General features: G+C 54.9%; 9 non-coding genes across 9 annotated transcripts; all 9 read left to right on the top strand.

Moving 5' to 3' along the window:
• The first annotated feature begins 486 nt into the window (after positions 1 to 486).
• LOC132361760 (small nucleolar RNA SNORD116) lies at positions 487 to 579 on the top strand. The gene has a single exon (XR_009502029.1). It is a non-coding gene; the product is annotated as a small nucleolar RNA SNORD116 (small nucleolar RNA).
• Positions 580 to 3,266: 2,687 nt separating this feature from the next.
• On the top strand, positions 3,267 to 3,359 carry LOC132361161 (small nucleolar RNA SNORD116). Its single transcript, XR_009501472.1, has one exon. It is a non-coding gene; the product is annotated as a small nucleolar RNA SNORD116 (small nucleolar RNA).
• A 2,667-nt stretch (positions 3,360 to 6,026) lies between these two features.
• Positions 6,027 to 6,119, top strand: LOC132361759 (small nucleolar RNA SNORD116). The gene has a single exon (XR_009502028.1). It is a non-coding gene; the product is annotated as a small nucleolar RNA SNORD116 (small nucleolar RNA).
• Positions 6,120 to 8,806: 2,687 nt separating this feature from the next.
• On the top strand, positions 8,807 to 8,899 carry LOC132361160 (small nucleolar RNA SNORD116). The gene has a single exon (XR_009501471.1). It is a non-coding gene; the product is annotated as a small nucleolar RNA SNORD116 (small nucleolar RNA).
• A 2,667-nt stretch (positions 8,900 to 11,566) lies between these two features.
• LOC132361758 (small nucleolar RNA SNORD116) lies at positions 11,567 to 11,659 on the top strand. The gene has a single exon (XR_009502027.1). It is a non-coding gene; the product is annotated as a small nucleolar RNA SNORD116 (small nucleolar RNA).
• Positions 11,660 to 14,346: 2,687 nt separating this feature from the next.
• Positions 14,347 to 14,439, top strand: LOC132361159 (small nucleolar RNA SNORD116). Its single transcript, XR_009501470.1, has one exon. It is a non-coding gene; the product is annotated as a small nucleolar RNA SNORD116 (small nucleolar RNA).
• A 2,667-nt stretch (positions 14,440 to 17,106) lies between these two features.
• LOC132361746 (small nucleolar RNA SNORD116) lies at positions 17,107 to 17,199 on the top strand. Its single transcript, XR_009502015.1, has one exon. It is a non-coding gene; the product is annotated as a small nucleolar RNA SNORD116 (small nucleolar RNA).
• A 2,687-nt stretch (positions 17,200 to 19,886) lies between these two features.
• Positions 19,887 to 19,979, top strand: LOC132361039 (small nucleolar RNA SNORD116). Its single transcript, XR_009501354.1, has one exon. It is a non-coding gene; the product is annotated as a small nucleolar RNA SNORD116 (small nucleolar RNA).
• A 2,667-nt stretch (positions 19,980 to 22,646) lies between these two features.
• Positions 22,647 to 22,739, top strand: LOC132361883 (small nucleolar RNA SNORD116). Its single transcript, XR_009502148.1, has one exon. It is a non-coding gene; the product is annotated as a small nucleolar RNA SNORD116 (small nucleolar RNA).
• The last annotated feature ends 691 nt before the right edge of the window (positions 22,740 to 23,430 follow it).

The raw sequence follows: 23,430 nt of genomic DNA, 5'->3' as shown, positions 1-23,430 counted from the left end.
CAGTTTTCGGTAAGGGACAGTGGTACTTGGGAAGCAGGTTCTAGGCTCACGCCCAGGTTAAGTGTTCACAAAAATCATGTTCTCTGAGGACCCTTGTGCAATTCAGAAACCTGCCTGATTTCTGTCCACTTCTCAGGTGCAGTTGCAGAGTAAGGCTGGCTGTCGGCAAAGAGAAGAAGACCTTCGCGTTGTCTGATGACTGGATATGCTAAGGAGAACTGGACAAAGTGGGGCGGGTGCACGTTGCCGAGCAAGGCTGTGGATAGCTCAGGACGGTAGGCATTCACCCATACTAAGATGTGCCATTGGATATTAGGATTTCCACAGATGGGCCCAATGGTTGCAAGAGTGGATTGATTGTTGGTCTTGCTGAGTGGCCTGAGGACTGTGGATTCCCCAGGCAGTTGGAGTACTTCCAGGTCATGGCTCCTCTGCAGAGACCCACGGCCTTCCCTTTTGTGTTCTGCAGCGTCCAGGCATGTGCTTGGATCGATGATGACACCCTTGTATGCATTCCTTGGAAAATCTGAACAAAATGAGTGAGAACGCTCTACCGTCTCCTCATCGAAAGTGAGGTCCAGCACGTTTCCTGTCTCGGGAGTATGGGACAGTTAGGAGTGAGGGCCAACGTCCCCTGCTGACAGGCATGCAAACCCCACTAAGGGCTCCAGCATTGGAGGGGCTCCTGTCTGAGGGTCGACCATGTCTGCCCATAAGCTGGGTCATCTATGAATCCCTGGTCCCTGCTAAAAGGCCGTTGAGGGAATGCAAGAGGGCAGGCTTTCCTGCTAGTCTTCAGGGTCGGAGTGTGTTCTGGTATAGACCCAGTAAGCTTGCAGCTTGGAGAGGTGATTTTTGGACAGGATCACACTTTGTGCATGCCGCTTCCGAGGTTGATTATGGAAGCCAACATGAGCAAGCTTCCCTGGTTGGAGCCTGGAGCCTCAGGCCAGGCCTGTGGCCCTCTCTGTTGTTGTGTTTCGTGCAGTGAGGTTCTTGACTGCCCCGCGTGGCTGGAGCAGTGGGCGGGCGTGGGCTGGAGTTGGGCGATGGCGGAAGGGGGCTGATGGTTTAGGCCTCAGTGCTGCCCCTGTCAGCTCCTCTGCTGAAGTTGCCGGCACACTGTTGGCGCTAAGTGGATCTTCGTGGAGTGGGGTGTGGATCGAGTGAAGCATTTCAGCCTGGGGGGTGGCTGCTGGCCTGGAGAGAAAGGTAAGGTATCATGAGGAAAGGTCCTGTGTGATGTCGTGGGATGGGTTGTCATCATTGGGTTGCAGGCGCTGGCCTCGGCTTCCCAAGAATGTGTCTTGTTCGTGATGGGCTGGCATAAGCTGCCTATGGAGCGGATGGCTTTGGCAGTTCAAGTGGGTGAGTTGAGGTAGGTAAGCTGTGTAGAGTTGCGATCCCGTTGCCCGAGGAATGACACCCAAAGGGTGTCTTGCGGGAAGTAGAGAAGATCGACATGGTGAGGCGTCTGTGCCGGCCTCCTTGCAGGTAGTTGAGTTATGCGAACATCCCCTTTGGCCGCTTTGTTCCCTTGTTTGGCAATGTGTAAAGCGAAAGTGTTTCTCCCGTGGGGGAATGACGCGACCGGCCTGTGTAGCACGCAGGCCTTTCGAACAGCCAGAGGTTTATCTGGAGCAGTCCATTGGTGGGGCAGAGATGGGGGCCCCATTGCCATGCCTGCTGTGCTGCCGTGGCCAGCCACTGTTCCCTTTCAGGCTTCCAAGTTCCCTCGCATGGCAGAGGTCTTCCTTTGAAAGTCTGTCTGTGGTCCTCGGGGACCATGCCTTTGATCACTGTGAGTTACTCGGTAGTGTCACTGTGGCAGTGGAGAATTTCCAGGATGCATGGTGTGGGATCAGCATCAACCAAGGAGACAGGCTTGCGGTCTGTCTTCCCTGGTGTTCAGTGTTCCCGTGTTCTGAAGATGTTTGTGGTTTCCAGTAGGGTCGTGTCGCCCTGTGGGCTGGAGGAGGGCATGTAGGACGAGGCTTTCAAGGGTTTGAGCGTTTCCTTAGGGGTCAGGGCCGTGAACATTCAAGATGGGAGCTGCCTGAGACGTGGCTGGGAATGTGGACTAGTTTCCGCCGTGGGGATCCGACATGGGTCATGGTGGCTGAAGCCCACCACTTCCTGTGGTGGGCATTCCCATGGGTCAATGGAAAGTGATTAGGCCTAGTTGGCGAGAAGTGGCACGTGGGCCCACGTTCGTTAGCCCCTTGAGTGTTTTCAGACTGCATCTTGGCAGCAGACAGCTGCCGGTCGGTGTCGGCCCGACCATGGGAGTTCCCTTGCTTCCGGAAGTGCTGCGAGTGACCCCAAATGCCCATCAGATATACTGGTAGCTGACAGAGTCTCGAGGTGCATGTCGATGTCACAGCCAAGGCCCGGAGGCAGGTCTCGTCGAGGCTTTGTGTTTTGGTCAGAAGGCGTGGCTGTAGGAGAGCGGGAGTCCGTGGACTATTTCAACAGCCCCTGGGGGTCAAAGTGTGTCTGCGGCCTCTTAAAGCTGACAGGATTCTTTCTCCTTTCAGTTAGGGGTCTCACCAGGGTGCTGTGTATAAACTCTTTCTTTTATTGTTGGACTCCTCTTCACAGGGCCATAGGGACACACAGAGACCAAGACGCGTATGCAGCGGCACACAGAGGAACCCACAAGCACGTCCGCATGCGCAGTCACAGTCACACACGCCCACACGTGTGAACACACACATACAGCCTCTCAGACACCGGCCAACATATGTGCGTAACTTCCTGCAGTCGTACTATCAGACATGCAGTCAATTCTCGGTAAGGGTTAGAGGTCCTTGGGAAGCAGTTTCAGAGCTCAAGGCCAGGTAAATGTTTTTATGGATCATGTCCTGTGAGGACACCGGTCCACTTATGAAGCCTCGGGGATTTCTGTCCACTTCTCAGGTGCAGTTGCTGGGAAAGGCTGGCCGTCGACACAAACAAGACCTTCGTGTGCTCTGATGACTGGAGGTGCTAAGAAGAAGTGGAAAAAGTGAGGCGGGCCCATGTCCCTGAGTGTGTTCGTGGATAACTCAGGATGGTAGGTATTAAAGCACCCCAAGATGTGCCATTAGATATTAGGTTTTCCTCAGACAGGCCCAATGGTTGCAAGACTGGATTGATTGTTCCCCTTGCTGAGTGGCCTGAGGGCTGTGGATTCTCCAGGCTTTTGGGGTAGCCCAGGCTCATGGCTCCTGTACAGAGTCCCGCACAGACTCCGGTTGTGTTCTGCAGCGTCCCAGCATGTGCTTGGATTGATGATGACACCCTTGCATGCATTTCTTGGAAAATCTGGACCAAATGAGTGAGAACACTCTACCGTCTCGTCATCGAAACTGAGGTTCAGCACGTTTCCTCTCTCAAGGGGAGAGGACAGTTAGGAATGAGGGCCAGCATCCCCCGCCGACATGCATGCAAACACCACCAAGGACTCCAGTATTGGAGGGGCTCCTTTCTGAGGGTTGACCGTGTCTGCACATAAGCTGTGTTATCTGTGAAACCCGGGTCCCTGCTGAATGGCTGTTGAGGGAATGCGAGGGGGCAGGTTCTCCTGCTGGTCTTAAGAGTCAGAGTGTGTGCTGGTCTAGGCCCAGTTAGCTTGCAGTTGGGAGGTGAGTTTTGGCCAGGATCACGCTTCGTGCATGCCATTTTGGGGGTTGATTCTGGAAGCCAAAATGAGCAAGCGCCCCTGGTTGGTGCCTGGAACCTCAGGCCAGGCCTGTGGCCCTCCCTGTTCTTGCGTTTTTCACGGTGAGCTTCTTGAGTGCCTAGTGAGGCTGGAGCAATGGGCAGGGCTGAGCTCAGTTGGGCATCGGCGGAAAGGGGCTGATGGATTAGGCCTCGCTGCTGCCCTTGTTTGCTTCTCTACTTTAACTCCCGGCACAGTGTTGATGCCAAGTGGGTCATCGTGGAGTGGGGAGAGGAATGAGTGCTGAATTTAAACCTGCGTGGATCACTGATGGCCCGTACAGGAAGGGAAGGGAAGATGTGGACATGTCCTTTGTGATGTCGTGGAATAGGCTATCATAACTGGGTTGCAGGTGCTGGCCTCGGCTTCCCAAGGATGTGTCATGTTCGTGATGGGCTGGCATCAGCTGCCTATGGAGGGGATGGCTTTGGCAGTTCAAGTGGATGAGGTGAGGTAGGTAACCTGTGTAGAGTTGGAATCCCATTGCCAGAGGAAAGACACCCAAAGGGTGTCTTGCGAGATGTAAAGAAGATTGACATGGTGACGCATCTCTGCTGGCCTCCTTGGAGGATGTTTAGTTATGCAAACATCCCCTTTGGCTGCTTTGTTCCCTTGTTTGGGAATGTGCAAAGCGAAAGTGCTTCTCCCGGGGGGGCATGACTCGGCTTGCGAACAGCCAGAGGTTTACCTGGAGCAGTCCGTTGGGGGGACAGAGGTGGGGGCACTGTTGCGACGCCAGGCGCACTGTCGTGGACAGCCACTGCGCCCTTTCAAGTTTCCAGGTCCCCTCGTGTGGCAAAGGTTTTCCGTTGAAAGTCTGTCTGTGCTCGTCGGGGACAGTGCCTTTGATCACTGTGAGTGCCTCGGTAGTGTCGCTGTGGCAGTGGAGAATTGCCAGGATGCATGGGGTGGGGTGGGCGTCATCAAAGCAGACAGGCTTGCGGTGTGTCTTCCCTGCTGTTCAGTGTCTCCGTGTTCACATGATGTCTGTGGCTTCAAGTAGAGTCGAGTCGCCCTGCAGGCAGGAGGAGGGCACTTAGGACGAGGCTGTGTAGCGTTAGAGCGTTTCCTCAGTGGTCAGGGCCGCAAAGCCTACCAGTTGGAAGCTTGCCTATACGTGGCCGGGAAGGTGGCCTAATTTCCGCTGTGGGGTTCCAACCTGTGTCATGGTTGCTGAAGCCCAACACTTCCCATTGAGGGCATTCCCACGGGGTCATGGAAAGTGATTTGGTCTAGGTGGCGAGACGAGACACTTGGGCCGAAGTCCGTTAACCCCTTGAGAAGTGCCAGGCTGCATCTTGCCTGTCGGCAACTGCAGGTCGGTGTCAGCCTGCCCATGGGAGGTTACCTTGCTTCCGGGAGCACTGGGAGTGACCCCAAGGGCACATCAGATGTGGTGGTAGGTGGCAGGATCTCCAGGTCCACATAGGTGTGACACCCACGGCCGGGAGGGAGGTCTCGTCCAGTCTTTGTGCTTTGGTCAGAAGGCGTGGCTGTGGGAGAGCGGGAGTCTGTGGCCTATTTTGACAGCCTGGGGTTCAAAGTTCGCATGCGGCCTCATGAAGCTGACAGGGGTCTTTCTCCTTTCAGTTGGGGGTCCAACCAGGGTGCTGTGTATAAACTATAACGATTACTGTTAGAGGCGTCTGCAGAGAGCCACAGGGACACCCAGAGACCAAGACGCGTGTTTAGCGGCACACACAGGTATCCACAAACGCATCCTCGTGCACAGTCACAGTCACACACGCCCACACGTGTGAATACACACATACAGCGTCTCACACACCCAGCAATGTACGTGCGTAACTTCCTTCAGTCGTGTTGTGAGACACACAATCAGTTTTCGGTAAGGGACAGTGGTACTTGGGAAGCAGGTTCCAGGCTCACGCCCAGGTTAAGTGTTCACAAAAATCATGTTCTCTGAGGACCCTTGTGCAATTCAGAAACCTGCCTGATTTCTGTCCACTTCTCAGGTGCAGTTGCAGAGTAAGGCTGGCTGTCGGCAAAGAGAAGAAGACCTTCGCGTTGTCTGATGACTGGATGTGCTAAGGAGAACTGGACAAAGTGGGGCGGGTGCACGTTGCCGAGCAAGGCTGTGGATATCTCAGGACGGTAGGCATTCACCCATACTAAGATGTGCCATTGGATATTAGGATTTCCACAGATGGGCCCAATGGTTGCAAGAGTGGATTGATTGTTGGTCTTGCTGAGTGGCCTGAGGACTGTGGATTCCCCAGGCAGTTGGAGTACTTCCAGGTCATGGCTCCTCTGCAGAGACCCACGGCCTTCCCTTTTGTGTTCTGCAGCCTCCCAGCATGTGCTTGGATCGATGATGACACCCTTGTATGCATTCCTTGGAAAATCTGAACAAAATGAGTGAGAACGCTCTACCGTCTCCTCATCGAAAGTGAGGTCCAGCACGTTTCCTGTCTCGGGAGTATGGGACAGTTAGGAGTGAGGGCCAACGTCCCCTGCTGACAGGCATGCAAACCCCACTAAGGGCTCCAGCATTGGAGGGGCTCCTGTCTGAGGGTCGACCATGTCTGCCCATAAGCTGGGTCATCTATGAATCCCTGGTCCCTGCTAAAAGGCCGTTGAGGGAATGCAAGAGGGCAGGCTTTCCTGCTAGTCTTCAGGGTCGGAGTGTGTTCTGGTATAGACCCAGTAAGCTTGCAGCTTGGAGAGGTGATTTTTGGACAGGATCACACTTTGTGCATGCCGCTTCCGAGGTTGATTATGGAAGCCAACATGAGCAAGCTTCCCTGGTTGGAGCCTGGAGCCTCAGGCCAGGCCTGTGGCCCTCTCTGTTGTTGTGTTTCGTGCAGTGAGGTTCTTGACTGCCCCGCGTGGCTGGAGCAGTGGGCGGGCGTGGGCTGGAGTTGGGCGATGGCGGAAGGGGGCTGATGGTTTAGGCCTCAGTGCTGCCCCTGTCAGCTCCTCTGCTGAAGTTGCCGGCACACTGTTGGCGCTAAGTGGATCTTCGTGGAGTGGGGTGTGGATCGAGTGAAGCATTTCAGCCTGGGGGGTGGCTGCTGGCCTGGAGAGAAAGGTAAGGTATCATGAGGAAAGGTCCTGTGTGATGTCGTGGGATGGGTTGTCATCATTGGGTTGCAGGCGCTGGCCTCGGCTTCCCAAGAATGTGTCTTGTTCGTGATGGGCTGGCATAAGCTGCCTATGGAGCGGATGGCTTTGGCAGTTCAAGTGGGTGAGTTGAGGTAGGTAAGCTGTGTAGAGTTGCGATCCCGTTGCCCGAGGAATGACACCCAAAGGGTGTCTTGCGGGAAGTAGAGAAGATCGACATGGTGAGGCGTCTGTGCCGGCCTCCTTGCAGGTAGTTGAGTTATGCGAACATCCCCTTTGGCCGCTTTGTTCCCTTGTTTGGCAATGTGTAAAGCGAAAGTGTTTCTCCCGTGGGGGAATGACGCGACCGGCCTGTGTAGCACGCAGGCCTTTCGAACAGCCAGAGGTTTATCTGGAGCAGTCCATTGGTGGGGCAGAGATGGGGGCCCCATTGCCATGCCTGCTGTGCTGCCGTGGCCAGCCACTGTTCCCTTTCAGGCTTCCAAGTTCCCTCGCATGGCAGAGGTCTTCCTTTGAAAGTCTGTCTGTGGTCCTCGGGGACCATGCCTTTGATCACTGTGAGTTACTCGGTAGTGTCACTGTGGCAGTGGAGAATTTCCAGGATGCATGGTGTGGGATCAGCATCAACCAAGGAGACAGGCTTGCGGTCTGTCTTCCCTGGTGTTCAGTGTTCCCGTGTTCTGAAGATGTTTGTGGTTTCCAGTAGGGTCGTGTCGCCCTGTGGGCTGTAGGAGGGCATGTAGGACGAGGCTTTCAAGGGTTTGAGCGTTTCCTTAGGGGTCAGGGCCGTGAACATTCAAGATGGGAGCTGCCTGAGACGTGGCTGGGAATGTGGACTAGTTTCCGCCGTGGGGATCCGACATGGGTCATGGTGGCTGAAGCCCACCACTTCCTGTGGTGGGCATTCCCACGGGTCAATGGAAAGTGATTAGGCCTAGTTGGCGAGAAGTGGCACGTGGGCCCACGTTCGTTAGCCCCTTGAGTGTTTTCAGACTGCATCTTGGCAGCAGACAGCTGCCGGTCGGTGTCGGCCCGACCATGGGAGTTCCCTTGCTTCCGGAAGTGCTGCGAGTGACCCCAAATGCCCATCAGATATACTGGTAGCTGACAGAGTCTCGAGGTGCATGTCGATGTCACAGCCAAGGCCCGGAGGCAGGTCTCGTCGAGGCTTTGTGTTTTGGTCAGAAGGCGTGGCTGTAGGAGAGCGGGAGTCCGTGGACTATTTCAACAGCCCCTGGGGGTCAAAGTGTGTCTGCGGCCTCTTAAAGCTGACAGGATTCTTTCTCCTTTCAGTTAGGGGTCTCACCAGGGTGCTGTGTATAAACTCTTTCTTTTATTGTTGGACTCCTCTTCACAGGACCATAGGGACACACAGAGACCAAGACGCGTATGTAGCGGCACACAGAGGAACCCACAAGCACGTCCGCATGCGCAGTCACAGTCACACACGCCCACACGCGTGAACACACACATACAGCCTCTCAGACACCGGCCAACATATGTGCGTAACTTCCTGCAGTCGTACTATCAGACATGCAGTCAATTCTCGGTAAGGGTTAGAGGTCCTTGGGAAGCAGTTTCAGAGCTCAAGGCCAGGTAAATGTTTTTATGGATCATGTCCTGTGAGGACACCGGTCCACTTATGAAGCCTCGGTGATTTCTGTCCACTTCTCAGGTGCAGTTGCTGGGAAAGGCTGGCCGTCGACACAAACAAGACCTTCGTGTGCTCTGATGACTGGAGGTGCTAAGAAGAAGTGGAAAAAGTGAGGCGGGCCCATGTCCCTGAGTGTGTTCGTGGATAACTCAGGATGGTAGGTATTAAAGCACCCCAAGATGTGCCATTAGATATTAGGTTTTCCTCAGACAGGCCCAATGGTTGCAGGAGTGGATTGATTGTTCCCCTTGCTGAGTGGCCTGAGGGCTGTGGATTCTCCAGGCTTTTGGGGTAGCCCAGGCTCATGGCTCCTGTACAGAGTCCCGCGCAGACTCCGGTTGTGTTCTGCAGCGTCCCAGCATGTGCTTGGATTGATGATGACACCCTTGCATGCATTTCTTGGAAAATCTGGACCAAATGAGTGAGAACACTCTACCGTCTCGTCATCGAAACTGAGGTTCAGCACGTTTCCTCTCTCAGGGGGAGAGGACAGTTAGGAATGAGGGCCAGCGTCCCCCGCCGACATGCATGCAAACACCACCAAGGACTCCAGTATTGGAGGGGCTCCTTTCTGAGGGTTGACCATGTCTGCACATAAGCTGTGTTATCTGTGAAACCCGGGTCCCTGCTGAATGGCTGTTGAGGGAATGCGAGGGGGCAGGTTCTCCTGCTGGTCTTAAGAGTCAGAGTGTGTGCTGGTCTAGGCCCAGTTAGCTTGCAGTTGGGAGGTGAGTTTTGGCCAGGATCACGCTTCGTGCATGCCATTTTGGGGGTTGATTCTGGAAGCCAAAATGAGCAAGCGTCCCTGGTTGGTGCCTGGAACCTCAGGCCAGGCCTGTGGCCCTCCCTGTTCTTGCGTTTTTCACGGTGAGCTTCTTGAGTGCCTAGTGAGGCTGGAGCAATTGGCGGGGGTGAGCTCGGTTGGGCATCGGCGGAAAGGGGCTGATGGATTAGGCCTCGCTGCTGCCCTTGTTTGCTTCTCTACTTTAACTCCCGGCACAGTGTTGATGCCAAGTGGGTCATCGTGGAGTGGGGAGAGGAATGAGTGCTGAATTTAAACCTGCGTGGATCACTGATGGCCCGTACAGGAAGGGAAGGGAAGATGAGGACATGTCCTTTGTGATGTCGTGGAATAGGCTATCATAACTGGGTTGCAGGTGCTGGCCTCGGCTTCCCAAGGATGTGTCATGTTCGTGATGGGCTGGCATCAGCTGCCTATGGAGGGGATGGCTTTGGCAGTTCAAGTGGATGAGGTGAGGTAGGTAACCTGTGTAGAGTTGGAATGCCATTGCCAGAGGAAAGACACCCAAAGGGTGTCTTGCGAGACGTAAAGAAGATTGACATGGTGACACGTCTCTGCTGGCCTCCTTGGAGGATGTTTAGTTATGCGAACATCCCCTTTGGCTGCTTTGTTCCCTTGTTTGCGAATGTGCAAAGCGAAAGTGCTTCTCCCGGGGGGGCATGACTCGGCTTGCGAACAGCCAGAGGTTTACCTGGAGCAGTCCGTTGTGGGGACAGAGGTGGGGGCACTGTTGCGACGCCAGGCGCACTCTCGTGGACAGCCACTGTGCCCTTTCAAGTTTCCAGGTCCCCTCGTGTGGCAAAGGTTTTCCGTTGAAAGTCTGTCTGTGGTCGTCGGGGACAGTGCCTTTGATCACTGTGAGTGCCTCGGTAGTGTCACCGTGGCAGTGGAGAATTGCCAGGATTCATGGGGTGGGGTGGGCGTCATCAAAGCAGACAGGCTTGCGGTGTGTCTTCCCTGCTGTTCAGTGTCTCCGTGTTCACATGATGTCTGTGGCTTCAAGTAGAGTCGAGTCGCCCTGCAGGCAGGAGGAGGGCACTTAGGACGAGGCTGTGTAGCGTTTGAGCGTTTCCTCAGTGGTCAGGGCCGCAAAGCCTACCAGTTGGAAGCTTGCCTATACGTGGCCGGGAAGGTGGCCTAATTTCCGCTGTGGGGTTCCAACCTGTGTCATGGTTGCTGAAGCCCAACACTTCCCATTGAGGGCATTCCCACGGGGTCATGGGAAGTGATTTGGTCTAGTTGGCGAGACGAGGCACTTGGGCCAAAGTCCGTTAACCCCTTGAGAAGTGCCAGGCTGCATCTTGCCTGTCGGCAACTGCAGGTCGGTGTCAGCCTGCCCATGGGAGGTTACCTTGCTTCCGGGAGCACTGGGAGTGACCCCAAGGGCACATCAGATGTGGTGGTAGGTGGCAGGATCTCCAGGTCCACATAGGTGTGACACCCACGGCCGGGAGGGAGGTCTCGTCCAGTCTTTGTGCTTTGGTCAGAAGGCGTGGCTGTGGGAGAGCGGGAGTCTGTGGCCTACTTTGACAGCCTGGGGTTCAAAGTTCGCATGCGGCCTCATGAAGCTGACAGGGGTCTTTCTCCTTTCAGTTGGGGGTCCAACCAGGGTGCTGTGTATAAACTATGACGTTTACTGTTAGAAGCGTCTGCAGAGGGCCACAGGGACACCCAGAGACCAAGACGCGTATTTAGCAGCACCCACAGGTATCCACAAACGCATCCTCGTGCACAGTCACAGTCACACACGCCCACACGTGTGAATACACACATACAGCGTCTCACACACCGAGCAATATACGTGCGTAACTTCCTTCAGTCGTGCTGTGAGACACACAATCAGTTTTCGGTAAGGGACAGTGGTACTTGGGAAGCAGGTTCTAGGCTCACGCCCAGGTTAAGTGTTCACAAAAATCATGTTCTCTGAGGACCCTTGTGCAATTCAGAAACCTGCCTGATTTCTGTCCACTTCTCAGGTGCAGTTGCAGAGTAAGGCTGGCTGTCGGCAAAGAGAAGAAGACCTTCGCGTTGTCTGATGACTGGATATGCTAAGGAGAACTGGACAAAGTGGGGCGGGTGCACGTTGCCGAGCAAGGCTGTGGATAGCTCAGGACGGTAGGCATTCACCCATACTAAGATGTGCCATTGGATATTAGGATTTCCACAGATGGGCCCAATGGTTGCAAGAGTGGATTGATTGTTGGTCTTGCTGAGTGGCCTGAGGACTGTGGATTCCCCAGGCAGTTGGAGTACTTCCAGGTCATGGCTCCTCTGCAGAGACCCACGGCCTTCCCTTTTGTGTTCTGCAGCGTCCAGGCATGTGCTTGGATCGATGATGACACCCTTGTATGCATTCCTTGGAAAATCTGAACAAAATGAGTGAGAACGCTCTACCGTCTCCTCATCGAAAGTGAGGTCCAGCACGTTTCCTGTCTCGGGAGTATGGGACAGTTAGGAGTGAGGGCCAACGTCCCCTGCTGACAGGCATGCAAACCCCACTAAGGGCTCCAGCATTGGAGGGGCTCCTGTCTGAGGGTCGACCATGTCTGCCCATAAGCTGGGTCATCTATGAATCCCTGGTCCCTGCTAAAAGGCCGTTGAGGGAATGCAAGAGGGCAGGCTTTCCTGCTAGTCTTCAGGGTCGGAGTGTGTTCTGGTATAGACCCAGTAAGCTTGCAGCTTGGAGAGGTGATTTTTGGACAGGATCACACTTTGTGCATGCCGCTTCCGAGGTTGATTATGGAAGCCAACATGAGCAAGCTTCCCTGGTTGGAGCCTGGAGCCTCAGGCCAGGCCTGTGGCCCTCTCTGTTGTTGTGTTTCGTGCAGTGAGGTTCTTGACTGCCCCGCGTGGCTGGAGCAGTGGGCGGGCGTGGGCTGGAGTTGGGCGATGGCGGAAGGGGGCTGATGGTTTAGGCCTCAGTGCTGCCCCTGTCAGCTCCTCTGCTGAAGTTGCCGGCACACTGTTGGCGCTAAGTGGATCTTCGTGGAGTGGGGTGTGGATCGAGTGAAGCATTTCAGCCTGGGTGGTGTCTGCTGGCCTGGAGAGAAAGGTAAGGTATCATGAGGAAAGGTCCTGTGTGATGTCGTGGGATGGGTTGTCATCATTGGGTTGCAGGCGCTGGCCTCGGCTTCCCAAGAATGTGTCTTGTTCGTGATGGGCTGGCATAAGCTGCCTATGGAGCGGATGGCTTTGGCAGTTCAAGTGGGTGAGTTGAGGTAGGTAAGCTGTGTAGAGTTGCGATCCCGTTGCCCGAGGAATGACACCCAAAGGGTGTCTTGCGGGAAGTAGAGAAGATCGACATGGTGAGGCGTCTGTGCCGGCCTCCTTGCAGGTAGTTGAGTTATGCGAACATCCCCTTTGGCCGCTTTGTTCCCTTGTTTGGCAATGTGTAAAGCGAAAGTGTTTCTCCCGTGGGGGAATGACGCGACCGGCCTGTGTAGCACGCAGGCCTTTCGAACAGCCAGAGGTTTATCTGGAGCAGTCCATTGGTGGGGCAGAGATGGGGGCCCCATTGCCATGCCTGCTGTGCTGCCGTGGCCAGCCACTGTTCCCTTTCAGGCTTCCAAGTTCCCTCGCATGGCAGAGGTCTTCCTTTGAAAGTCTGTCTGTGGTCCTCGGGGACCATGCCTTTGATCACTGTGAGTTACTCGGTAGTGTCACTGTGGCAGTGGAGAATTTCCAGGATGCATGGTGTGGGATCAGCATCAACCAAGGAGACAGGCTTGCGGTCTGTCTTCCCTGGTGTTCAGTGTTCCCGTGTTCTGAAGATGTTTGTGGTTTCCAGTAGGGTCGTGTCGCCCTGTGGGCTGGAGGAGGGCATGTAGGACGAGGCTTTCAAGGGTTTGAGCGTTTCCTTAGGGGTCAGGGCTGTGAACATTCAAGATGGGAGCTGCCTGAGACGTGGCTGGGAATGTGGACTAGTTTCCGCCGTGGGGATCCGACATGGGTCATGGTGGCTGAAGCCCACCACTTCCTGTGGTGGGCATTCCCACGGGTCAATGGAAAGTGATTAGGCCTAGTTGGCGAGAAGTGGCACGTGGGCCCACGTTCGTTAGCCCCTTGAGTGTTTTCAGACTGCATCTTGGCAGCAGACAGCTGCCGGTCGGTGTCGGCCCGACCATGGGAGTTCCCTTGCTTCCGGAAGTGCTGCGAGTGACCCCAAATGCCCATCAGATATACTGGTAGCTGACAGAGTCTCGAGGTGCATGTCGATGTCACAGCCAAGGCCCGGAGGCAGGTCTCGTCGAGGCTTTGTGTTTTGGTCAGAAGGCGTGGCTGTAGGAGAGTGGGAGTCCGTGGACTATTTCAACAGCCCCTGGGGGTCAAAGTGTGTCTGCGGCCTCTTAAAGCTGACAGGATTCTTTCTCCTTTCAGTTAGGGGTCTCACCAGGGTGCTGTGTATAAACTCTTTCTTTTATTGTTGGACTCCTCTTCACAGGGCCATAGGGACACACAGAGACCAAGACGCGTATGCAGCGGCACACAGAGGAACCCACAAGCACGTCCGCATGCGCAGTCACAGTCACACACGCCCACACGTGTGAACACACACATACAGCCTCTCAGACACCGGCCAACATATGTGCGTAACTTCCTGCAGTCGTACTATCAGACATGCAGTCAATTCTCGGTAAGGGTTAGAGGTCCTTGGGAAGCAGTTTCAGAGCTCAAGGCCAGGTAAATGTTTTTATGGATCATGTCCTGTGAGGACACCGGTCCACTTATGAAGCCTCGGTGATTTCTGTCCACTTCTCAGGTGCAGTTGCTGGGAAAGGCTGGCCGTCGACACAAACAAGACCTTCGTGTGCTCTGATGACTGGAGGTGCTAAGAAGAAGTGGAAAAAGTGAGGCGGGCCCATGTCCCTGAGTGTGTTCGTGGATAACTCAGGATGGTAGGTATTAAAGCACCCCAAGATGTGCCATTAGATATTAGGTTTTCCTCAGACAGGCCCAATGGTTGCAAGAGTGGATTGATTGTTCCCCTTGCTGAGTGGCCTGAGGGCTGTGGATTCTCCAGGCTTTTGGGGTAGCCCAGGCTCATGGCTCCTGTACAGAGTCCCGCGCAGACTCCGGTTGTGTTCTGCAGCGTCCCAGCATGTGCTTGGATTGATGATGACACCCTTGCATGCATTTCTTGGAAAATCTGGACCAAATGAGTGAGAACACTCTACCGTCTCGTCATCGAAACTGAGGTTCAGCACGTTTCCTCTCTCAAGGGGAGAGGACAGTTAGGAATGAGGGCCAGCATCCCCCGCCGACATGCATGCAAACACCACCAAGGACTCCAGTATTGGAGGGGCTCCTTTCTGAGGGTTGACCGTGTCTGCACATAAGCTGTGTTATCTGTGAAACCCGGGTCCCTGCTGAATGGCTGTTGAGGGAATGCGAGGGGGCAGGTTCTCCTGCTGGTCTTAAGAGTCAGAGTGTGTGCTGGTCTAGGCCCAGTTAGCTTGCAGTTGGGAGGTGAGTTTTGGCCAGGATCACGCTTCGTGCATGCCATTTTGGGGGTTGATTCTGGAAGCCAAAATGAGCAAGCGTCCCTGGTTGGTGCCTGGAACCTCAGGCCAGGCCTGTGGCCCTCCCTGTTCTTGCGTTTTTCACGGTGAGCTTCTTGAGTGCCTAGTGAGGCTGGAGCAATGGGCAGGGCTGAGCTCAGGTGGGCATCGGCAGAAAGGGGCTGATGGATTAGGCCTCGCTGCTGCCCTTGTTTGCTTCTCTACTTTAACTCCCGGCACAGTGTTGATGCCAAGTGGGTCATCGTGGAGTGGGGAGAGGAATGAGTGCTGAATTTAAACCTGCGTGGATCACTGATGGCCCGTACAGGAAGGGAAGGGAAGATGAGGACATGTCCTTTGTGATGTCGTGGAATAGGCTATCATAACTGGGTTGCAGGTGCTGGCCTCGGCTTCCCAAGGATGTGTCATGTTCGTGATGGGCTGGCATCAGCTGCCTATGGAGGGGATGGCTTTGGCAGTTCAAGTGGATGAGGTGAGGTAGGTAACCTGTGTAGAGTTGGAATCCCATTGCCAGAGGAAAGACACCCAAAGGGTGTCTTGCGAGACGTAAAGAGGATTGACATGGTGACGCGTCTCTGCTGGCCTCCTTGGAGGATGTTTAGTTATGCGAACATCCCCTTTGGCCTAATCGTTCCGTTGTTTGGGAATGTGCAAAGCGAAAGTGCTTCTCCCGGGGGGGCATGACTCGGCTTGCGAACAGCCAGAGGTTTACCTGGAGCAGTCCGTTGTGGGGACAGAGGTGGGGGCACTGTTGCGACGCCAGGCGCACTGTCGTGGACAGCCACTGTGCCCTTTCAAGTTTCCAGGTCCCCTCGTGTGGCAAAGGTTTTCCGTTGAAAGTCTGTCTGTGGTCGTTGGGGACAGTGCCTTTGATCACTGTGAGGGCCTCGGTAGTGTCGCCGTGGCAGTGGAGAATTGCCAGGATGCATGGGGTGGGGTGGGCGTCATCAAAGCAGACAGGCTTGCGGTGTGTCTTCCCTGCTGTTCAGTGTCTCCGTGTTCACATGATGTCTGTGGCTTCAAGTAGAGTCGAGTCGCCCTGCAGGCAGGAGGAGGGCACTTAGGACGAGGCTGTGTAGCGTTTGAGCGTTTCCTCAGTGGTCAGGGCCGCAAAGCCTACCAGTTGGAAGCTTGCCTATACGTGGCCGGGAAGGTGGCCTAATTTCCGCTGTGGGGTTCCAACCTGTGTCATGGTTGCTGAAGCCCAACACTTCCCATTGAGGGCATTCCCACGGGGTCATGGGAAGTGATTTGGTCTAGTTGGCGAGACGAGGCACTTGGGCCAAAGTCCGTTAACCCCTTGAGAAGTGCCAGGCTGCATCTTGCCTGTCGGCAACTGCAGGTCGGTGTCAGCCTGCCCATGGGAGGTTACCTTGCTTCCGGGAGCACTGGGAGTGACCCCAAGGGCACATCAGATGTGGTGGTAGGTGGCAGGATCTCCAGGTCCACATAGGTGTGACACCCACGGCCGGGAGGGAGGTCTCGTCCAGTCTTTGTGCTTTGGTCAGAAGGCGTGGCTGTGGGAGAGCGGGAGTCTGTGGCCTATTTTGACAGCCTGGGGTTCAAAGTTCGCATGCGGCCTCATGAAGCTGACAGGGGTCTTTCTCCTTTCAGTTGGGGGTCCAACCAGGGTGCTGTGTATAAACTATGACGTTTACTGTTAGAAGCATCTGCAGAGGGCCACAGGGACACCCAGAGACCAAGACGCGTATTTAGCGGCACCCACAGGTATCCACAAACGCATCCTCGTGCACAGTCACAGTCACACACGCCCACACGTGTGAATACACACATACAGCGTCTCACACACCGAGCAATGTACGTGCGTAACTTCCTTCAGTCGTGCTGTGAGACACACAATCAGTTTTCGGTAAGGGACAGTGGTACTTGGGAAGCAGGTTCTAGGCTCACGCCCAGGTTCAGTGTTCCCAAAAATCATGTTCTCTGAGGACCCTTGTGCAATTCAGAAACCTGCCTGATTTCTGTCCACTTCTCAGGTGCAGTTGCAGAGTAAGGCTGGCTGTCGGCAAAGAGAAGAAGACCTTCGCGTTGTCTGATGACTGGATATGCTAAGGAGAACTGGACAAAGTGGGGCGGGTGCACGTTGCCGAGCAAGGCTGTGGATAGCTCAGGACGGTAGGCATTCACCCATACTAAGATGTGCCATTGGATATTAGGATTTCCACAGATGGGCCCAATGGTTGCAAGAGTGGATTGATTGTTGGTCTTGCTGAGTGGCCTGAGGACTGTGGATTCCCCAGGCAGTTGGAGTACTTCCAGGTCATGGCTCCTCTGCAGAGACCCACGGCCTTCCCTTTTGTGTTCTGCAGCCTCCCAGCATGTGCTTGGATCGATGATGACACCCTTGTATGCATTCCTTGGAAAATCTGAACAAAATGAGTGAGAACCCTCTACCGTCTCCTCATCGAAAGTGAGGTCCAGCACGTTTCCTGTCTCGGGAGTATGGGACAGTTAGGAGTGAGGGCCAACGTCCCCTGCTGACAGGCATGCAAACCCCACTAAGGGCTCCAGCATTGGAGGGGCTCCTGTCTGAGGGTCGACCATGTCTGCCCGTAAGCTGGGTCATCTATGAATCCCCGGTCCCTGCTAAAAGGCCGTTGAGGGAATGCAAGAGGGCAGGCTTTCCTGCTAGTCTTCAGGGTCGGAGTGTGTTCTGGTAGAGACCCAGTAAGCTTGCAGCTTGGAGAGGTGATTTTTGGACAGGATCACACTTTGTGCATGCCGCTTCCGAGGTTGATTATGGAAGCCAACATGAGCAAGCTTCCCTGGTTGGAGCCTGGAGCCTCAGGCCAGGCCTGTGGCCCTCTCTGTTGTTGTGTTTCATGCAGTGAGGTTCTTGACTGCCCCGCGTGGCTGGAGCAGTGGGCGGGCGTGGGCTGGAGTTGGGCGATGGCGGAAGGGGGCTGATGGTTTAGGCCTCAGTGCTGCCTCTGTCAGCTCCTCTGCTGAAGTTGCCGGCACACTGTTGGCACTAAGTGGATCTTCGTGGAGTGGGGTGTGGATCGAGTGAAGCATTTCAGCCTGGGTGGTGTCTGCTGGCCTGGAGAGAAAGGTAAGGTATCATGAGGAAAGGTCCTGTGTGACGTCGTGGGATGGGTTGTCATCATTGGGTTGCAGGCGCTGGCCTCAGCTTCCCAAGAATGTGTCTTGTTCGTGATGGGCTGGCATAAGCTGCCTATGGAGCGGATGGCTTTGGCAGTTCAAGTGGGTGAGTTGAGGTAGGTAAGCTGTGTAGAGTTGCGATCCCGTTGCCCGAGGAATGACACCCAAAGGGTGTCTTGCGGGAAGTAGAGAAGATCGACATGGTGAGGCGTCTGTGCCGGCCTCCTTGCAGGTAGTTGAGTTATGCGAACATCCCCTTTGGCCGCTTTGTTCCCTTGTTTGGCAATGTGTAAAGCGAAAGTGTTTCTCCCGTGGGGGAATGACGCGACCGGCCTGTGTAGCACGCAGGCCTTTCGAACAGCCAGAGGTTTATCTGGAGCAGTCCATTGGTGGGGCAGAGATGGGGGCCCCATTGCCATGCCTGCTGTGCTGCCGTGGCCAGCCACTGTTCCCTTTCAGGCTTCCAAGTTCCCTCGCATGGCAGAGGTCTTCCTTTGAAAGTCTGTCTGTGGTCCTCGGGGACCATGCCTTTGATCACTGTGAGTTACTCGGTAGTGTCACTGTGGCAGTGGAGAATTTCCAGGATGCATGGTGTGGGATCAGCATCAACCAAGGAGACAGGCTTGCGGTCTGTCTTCCCTGGTGTTCAGTGTTCCCGTGTTCTGAAGATGTTTGTCGTTTCCAGTAGGGTCGTGTCGCCCTGTGGGCTGGAGGAGGGCATGTAGGACGAGGCTTTCAAGGGTTTGAGCGTTTCCTTAGGGGTCAGGGCCGTGAACATTCAAGATGGGAGCTGCCTGAGACGTGGCTGGGAATGTGGACTAGTTTCCGCCGTGGGGATCCGACATGGGTCATGGTGGCTGAAGCCCACCACTTCCTGTGGTGGGCATTCCCACGGGTCAATGGAAAGTGATTAGGCCTAGTTGGCGAGAAGTGACACGTGGGCCCACGTTCGTTAGCCCCTTGAGTGTTTTCAGACTGCATCTTGGCAGCAGACAGCTGCCGGTTGGTGTCGGCCCGACCATGGGAGTTCCCTTGCTTCCGGAAGTGCTGCGAGTGACCCCAAATGCCCATCAGATATACTGGTAGCTGACAGAGTCTCGAGGTGCATGTCGATGTCACAGCCAAGGCCCGGAGGCAGGTCTCGTCGAGGCTTTGTGTTTTGGTCAGAAGGCGTGGCTGTAGGAGAGCGGGAGTCCGTGGACTATTTCAACAGCCCCTGGGGGTCAAAGTGTGTCTGCGGCCTCTTAAAGCTGACAGGATTCTTTCTCCTTTCAGTTAGGGGTCTCACCAGGTTGCTGTGTATAAACTCTTTCTTTTATTGTTGGACTCCTCTTCACAGGGCCATAGGGACACACAGAGACCAAGACGCGTATGCAGCGGCACACAGAGGAACCCACAAGCACGTCCGCATGCGCAGTCACAGTCACACACGCCCACACGCGTGAACACACACATACAGCCTCTCAGACACCGGCCAACATATGTGCGTAACTTCCTGCAGTCGTACTATCAGACATGCAGTCAATTCTCGGTAAGGGTTAGAGGTCCTTGGGAAGCAGTTTCAGAGCTCAAGGCCAGGTAACTGTTTTTATGGATCATGTCCTGTGAGGACACCGGTCCACTTATGAAGCCTCGGTGATTTCTGTCCACTTCTCAGGTGCAGTTGCTGGGAAAGGCTGGCCGTCGACACAAACAAGACCTTCGTGTGCTCTGATGACTGGAGGTGCTAAGAAGAAGTGGAAAAAGTGAGGCGGGCCCATGTCCCTGAGTGTGTTCGTGGATAACTCAGGATGGTAGGTATTAAAGCACCCCAAGATGTGCCATTAGATATTAGGTTTTCCTCAGACAGGCCCAATGGTTGCAAGACTGGATTGATTGTTCCCCTTGCTGAGTGGCCTGAGGGCTGTGGATTCTCCAGGCTTTTGGGGTAGCCCAGGCTCATGGCTCCTGTACAGAGTCCCGCGCAGACTCCGGTTGTGTTCTGCAGCGTCCCAGCATGTGCTTGGATTGATGATGACACCCTTGCATGCATTCCTTGGAAAATCTGGACCAAATGAGTGAGAACACTCTACCGTCTCGTCATCGAAACTGAGGTTCAGCACGTTTCCTCTCTCAGGGGGAGAGGACAGTTAGGAATGAGGGCCAGCGTCCCCCGCCGACATGCATGCAAACACCACCAAGGACTCCAGTATTGGAGGGGCTCCTTTCTGAGGGTTGACCGTGTCTGCACATAAGCTGTGTTATCTGTGAAACCCGGGTCCCTGCTGAATGGCTGTTGAGGGAATGCGAGGGGGCAGGTTCTCCTGCTGGTCTTAAGAGTCAGAGTGTGTGCTGGTCTAGGCCCAGTTAGCTTGCAGTTGGGAGGTGAGTTTTGGCCAGGATCACGCTTCGTGCATGCCATTTTGGGGGTTGATTCTGGAAGCCAAAATGAGCAAGCGTCCCTGGTTGGTGCCTGGAACCTCAGGCCAGGCCTGTGGCCCTCCCTGTTCTTGCGTTTTTCACGGTGAGCTTCTTGAGTGCCTAGTGAGGCTGGAGCAATTGGCGGGGGTGAGCTCGGTTGGGCATCGGCGGAAAGGGGCTGATGGATTAGGCCTCGCTGCTGCCCTTGTTTGCTTCTCTACTTTAACTCCCGGCACAGTGTTGATGCCAAGTGGGTCATCGTGGAGTGGGGAGAGGAATGAGTGCTGAATTTAAACCTGCGTGGATCACTGATGGCCCGTACAGGAAGGGAAGGGAAGATGAGGACATGTCCTTTGTGATGTCGTGGAATAGGCTATCATAACTGGGTTGCAGGTGCTGGCCTCGGCTTCCCAAGGATGTGTCATGTTCGTGATGGGCTGGCATCAGCTGCCTATGGAGGGGATGGCTTTGGCAGTTCAAGTGGATGAGGTGAGGTAGGTAACCTGTGTAGAGTTGGAATCCCATTGCCAGAGGAAAGACACCCAAAGGGTGTCTTGCGAGACGTAAAGAAGATTGACATGGTGACGCGTCTCTGCTGGCCTCCTTGGAGGATGTTTAGTTATGCGAACATCCCCTTTGGCTGCTTTGTTCCCTTGTTTGCGAATGTGCAAAGCGAAAGTGCTTCTCCCGGGGGGGCATGACTCGGCTTGCGAACAGCCAGAGGTTTACCTGGAGCAGTCCGTTGTGGGGACAGAGGTGGGGGCACTGTTGCGACGCCAGGCGCACTCTCGTGGACAGCCACTGTGCCCTTTCAAGTTTCCAGGTCCCCTCGTGTGGCAAAGGTTTTCCGTTGAAAGTCTGTCTGTGGTCGTCGGGGACAGTGCCTTTGATCACTGTGAGTGCCTCGGTAGTGTCACCGTGGCAGTGGAGAATTGCCAGGATGCATGGGGTGGGGTGGGCGTCATCAAAGCAGACAGGCTTGCGGTGTGTCTTCCCTGCTGTTCAGTGTCTCCGTGTTCACATGATGTCTGTGGCTTCAAGTAGAGTCGAGTCGCCCTGCAGGCAGGAGGAGGGCACTTAGGACGAGGCTGTGTAGCGTTTGAGCGTTTCCTCAGTGGTCAGGGCCGCAAAGCCTACCAGTTGGAAGCTTGCCTATACGTGGCCGGGAAGGTGGCCTAATTTCCGCTGTGGGGTTCCAACCTGTGTCATGGTTGCTGAAGCCCAACACTTCCCATTGAGGGCATTCCCACGGGGTCATGGGAAGTGATTTGGTCTAGTTGGCGAGACGAGGCACTTGGGCCAAAGTCCGTTAACCCCTTGAGAAGTGCCAGGCTGCATCTTGCCTGTCGGCAACTGCAGGTCGGTGTCAGCCTGCCCATGGGAGGTTACCTTGCTTCCGGGAGCACTGGGAGTGACCCCAAGGGCACATCAGATGTGGTGGTAGGTGGCAGGATCTCCAGGTCCACATAGGTGTGACACCCACGGCCGGGAGGGAGGTCTCGTCCAGTCTTTGTGCTTTGGTCAGAAGGCGTGGCTGTGGGAGAGCGGGAGTCTGTGGCCTATTTTGACAGCCTGGGGTTCAAAGTTCGCATGCGGCCTCATGAAGCTGACAGGGGTCTTTCTCCTTTCAGTTGGGGGTCCAACCAGGGTGCTGTGTATAAACTATAACGATTACTGTTAGAGGCGTCTGCAGAGAGCCACAGGGACACCCAGAGACCAAGACGCGTGTTTAGCGGCACACACAGGTATCCACAAACGCATCCTCGTGCACAGTCACAGTCACACACGCCCACACGTGTGAATACACACATACAGCGTCTCACACACCGAGCAATGTACGTGCGTAACTTCCTTCAGTCGTGCTGTGAGACACACAATCAGTTTTCTGTAAGGGACAGTGGTACTTGGGAAGCAGGTTCTAGGCTCACGCCCAGGTTAAGTGTTTACAAAAATCATGTTCTCTGAGGACCCTTGTGCAATTCAGAAACCTGCCTGATTTCTGTCCACTTCTCAGGTGCAGTTGCAGAGTAAGGCTGGCTGTCGGCAAAGAGAAGAAGACCTTCGCGTTGTCTGATGACTGGATATGCTAAGGAGAACTGGACAAAGTGGGGCGGGTGCACGTTGCCGAGCAAGGCTGTGGATAGCTCAGGACGGTAGGCATTCACCCATACTAAGATGTGCCATTGGATATTAGGATTTCCACAGATGGGCCCAATGGTTGCAAGAGTGGATTGATTGTTGGTCTTGCTGAGTGGCCTGAGGACTGTGGATTCCCCAGGCAGTTGGAGTACTTCCAGGTCATGGCTCCTCTGCAGAGACCCACGGCCTTCCCTTTTGTGTTCTGCAGCGTCCCAGCATGTGCTTGGATCGATGATGACACCCTTGTATGCATTCCTGGGAAAATCTGAACAAAATGAGTGAGAACGCTCTACCGTCTCCTCATCGAAACTGAGGTCCAGCACGTTTCCTGTCTCGGGAGTATGGGACAGTTAGGAGTGAGGGCCAACGTCCCCTGCTGACAGGCATGCAAACCCTACTAAGGGCTCCAGCATTGGAGGGGCTCCTGTCTGAGGGTCGACCATGTCTGCCCATAAGCTGGGTCATCTATGAATCCCCGGTCCCTGCTAAAAGGCCGTTGAGGGAATGCAAGAGGGCAGGCTTTCCTGCTAGTCTTCAGGGTCGGAGTGTGTTCTGGTATAGACCCAGTAAGCTTGCAGCTTGGAGAGGTGATTTTTGGACAGGATCACACTTTGTGCATGCCGCTTCCGAGGTTGATTATGGAAGCCAACATGAGCAAGCTTCCCTGGTTGGAGCCTGGAGCCTCAGGCCAGGCCTGTGGCCCTCTCTGTTGTTGTGTTTCGTGCAGTGAGGTTCTTGACTGCCCCGCGTGGCTGGAGCAGTGGGCGGGCGTGGGCTGGAGTTGGGCGATGGCGGAAGGGGGCTGATGGTTTAGGCCTCAGTGCTGCCCCTGTCAGCTCCTCTGCTGAAGTTGCCGGCACACTGTTGGCGCTAAGTGGATCTTCGTGGAGTGGGGTGTGGATCGAGTGAAGCATTTCAGCCTGGGTGGTGTCTGCTGGCCTGGAGAGAAAGGTAAGGTATCATGAGGAAAGGTCCTGTGTGATGTCGTGGGATGGGTTGTCATCATTGG

Source organism: Balaenoptera ricei, chromosome 2 (assembly GCF_028023285.1).
Source record: "Balaenoptera ricei isolate mBalRic1 chromosome 2, mBalRic1.hap2, whole genome shotgun sequence".
Classification (NCBI taxonomy): Eukaryota; Metazoa; Chordata; class Mammalia; order Artiodactyla; family Balaenopteridae; genus Balaenoptera; species Balaenoptera ricei.
Note: the sequence above shows the minus strand (reverse complement) of the source record. Positions and strands in the feature narration are given on the sequence as shown.